Here is a 2584-nt window from a genome sequence, read left to right on the forward strand (position 1 = left end):
CCGATAGGGTTGCCAAGGTGGTAAATCTTTATGGGCGCACGCTGCCTCATCTTTCCCCCATGGAGCAGTAGGTGGGTTGTAACCACCCACCTTTTGGTTAGCAGTCAGGTGCTTTAACCACTGTACCACCAGAGACTATTCAGTTTATACTTCAAATACAGTTTATGTCGGAAAAACAAGATAGAAATTTCATTTTCTTCCCTCTAGTTCCCAATTTTCAGAGGAAGGGGTTTGGGTCTTCTAAATACTGTCTCTCATAGCAACCAGAGATCCTTGGAGACTTGGCTGATTCAAGGTCAGGGGCGGTGAACGAACAACGTGAGGTGGAACGTCTTGCTTTGCAAAGACAGGAGGAATGTCACAGGAGGATAAAACAGCCAGCCTAAAGCAGTTACTCCTGATCAAAGGAGGACAGTGTGAACCTCAAACATGAGCGTCACGGCCATTGTCTGGAACGTGTCCAATGTATAAAAATCAATGAGTCCATAATGATACTCAGTAAAATGAAAACCAAAACAAGACATGCCCACAAGTAAAGCTCAGCTGCTGGCACCGAAGATGAATGTGAAGCTGGCCCCTTTCTCTCACAGCTGGCCACTAAAGTGTAAGCTTTCTTGAGAGGAAAGGGGAAGGTGGAATTGCACCTATTTCTCTGACTGATACACATAATTGGGTTTTGCCAAGGGAAGTGTGCTTTTCATGCAGGGTGTATCAGTCCCTTCTTGGAAAAAAGATCCAGGATAAACAGTCTAGTGGCCTCAGCAAACTTTACGATAGCTGGATCCAGCATACATCATTCAGAGGAGGAAGCCAGCGAGGCAACATATGCAGTACAAGAACTCAGTGTCAGCGTGTCGGCCCACATGTAAAGAAGCTTTCCTGTGGTGTAGGTAGAAAGGTCCAACAGGCCATAGAGGATTGGCATTGTCAGAGAGAAGGCAGGGTACCATTTTAATGAGAGAAGCACCATGAAGTCACAGAAATCAGACTGAGCTTAACTTTAGTGTGATCCAAACTAATGGAGAAATGGATGGTCTAAATTAAGTAAGGACTAGGAGCATCTGGTAGCATAGTGGCTAAGACACTTGCCTGCTAACCAGACGGCTGGCGGTTCAAACCCACCAGCCACTCCTCGGAAGGAAGGTTGGGCAATCCTACTTCCGTAGTGATACTGCCTTGGAAACCCAAGGAGGGGTCGCTATGTGTCAGGGCTGACTTGACGGCACATAACAACAACAACAGAAGGCTGGAGGTCCAAATCCACGTTTTAATCAGAGAGAGTTGCCTCAAATCCTTTCCAGAATGAGGTAGAAATTGGGAGAAGGAATAATAAAATTGTACATGTATGTCCCTTTTTTGTACCTGTTTCTGTCAAGTTGATTCTGACTCAAAGCAACCTTATAGGATAGAGTAGAACTGCCCCATAGGGTTTTCAAGCATATGATCCTTACGGAAACAGGCTGCTACTCCTTTCTCCCACAGAGCAGCTGGTGGGTTTGAACCGATGACATTTTGGTTAGCAGCCAAGCACTTAACCACTGCACCACCAGGGCTCCATCACATGTATGTAGCATTTATTATGTGGCAGGCCTTCACAACAACCTTAGGAGGTCAGTCTTATTACACTCATCCCAGTCTTACAGGTAGAGAAAGCAAAGAACAGAGAAGTTAGGTAATTTTTCCAAGATCACACAGCTAAATAGTGGAGCCAGGCAGCTTTTTTCAACTACACTGCTTCTTACTTCACTCCACCATGTAAGTGAGAGCAGCTGGAGAAGGCTTCACAATTTCAAGCTATGTCATGTGCAAAGAATACTGCTCCCTTTCAATGATAATATTTGCTGGGTCTAGATAATCCCAGTAACAATTTCCATAAGCATTATCTCTGCCTACCAAGAAATGTTGGAATGGATCCAAGCATGATCCAGGACTTTCTTCTCTGCTTTGTTCTTTCCACAAGTTCTCCTCAATGTCATTCAGGCCCAGGACTTAATCCTGATGATGTATATGTTTGTATGGCCAACTCAGACCTCTCTCTTGAGAAACAGACTTGAATATCCAACTCCACAACAGGGATTAGCAAACCACAGCCCACAACCAAATTCTGCTCACAACCTATTTGTGTAAATAAACTTTTATTGGAACCCAACCACACCCATTCCTTTACATATTGTCTAAGGCTGCTCTCTCAAGCCAGAAGGACAGAGTTGAGGAGTAACAACAAGGACTGTGTGGCCGGTAAGGACTAATTATCTACTATTTGACCCTCGAGAGAAAAAGCTAACCAGTCATTGGTCTAGGAACCTCCACAAGTGCCCCCCAGCAGGCAGTCTTCATGCTTCTTTTCCCCATAACCCATTCTGCCCTCAGTACACAGCACTGTCAACCATCCAGCTCAGGTCAGACATATGAATTATCCCCAATGCTGATTTTCCATTGACTTCACATCCCAAGATTGTTGGTTCTGTTTGTAAAGTCTCCATCTCAACCCTGTCTACTTCTCTCCATCTCCACGACCACCAGCCAGCCTTAGCAGCCTCCTTGAGGGTCTTCTGCCAAAACCCTGATTCCCTCCAATCTCTTT

This window comes from Orycteropus afer, unplaced genomic scaffold (genome assembly GCF_000298275.1).
Source record: "Orycteropus afer afer isolate SDZICR_OR568_19922 unplaced genomic scaffold, OryAfe1.0 scaffold00304, whole genome shotgun sequence".
NCBI lineage: Eukaryota > Metazoa > Chordata > Mammalia > Tubulidentata > Orycteropodidae > Orycteropus > Orycteropus afer.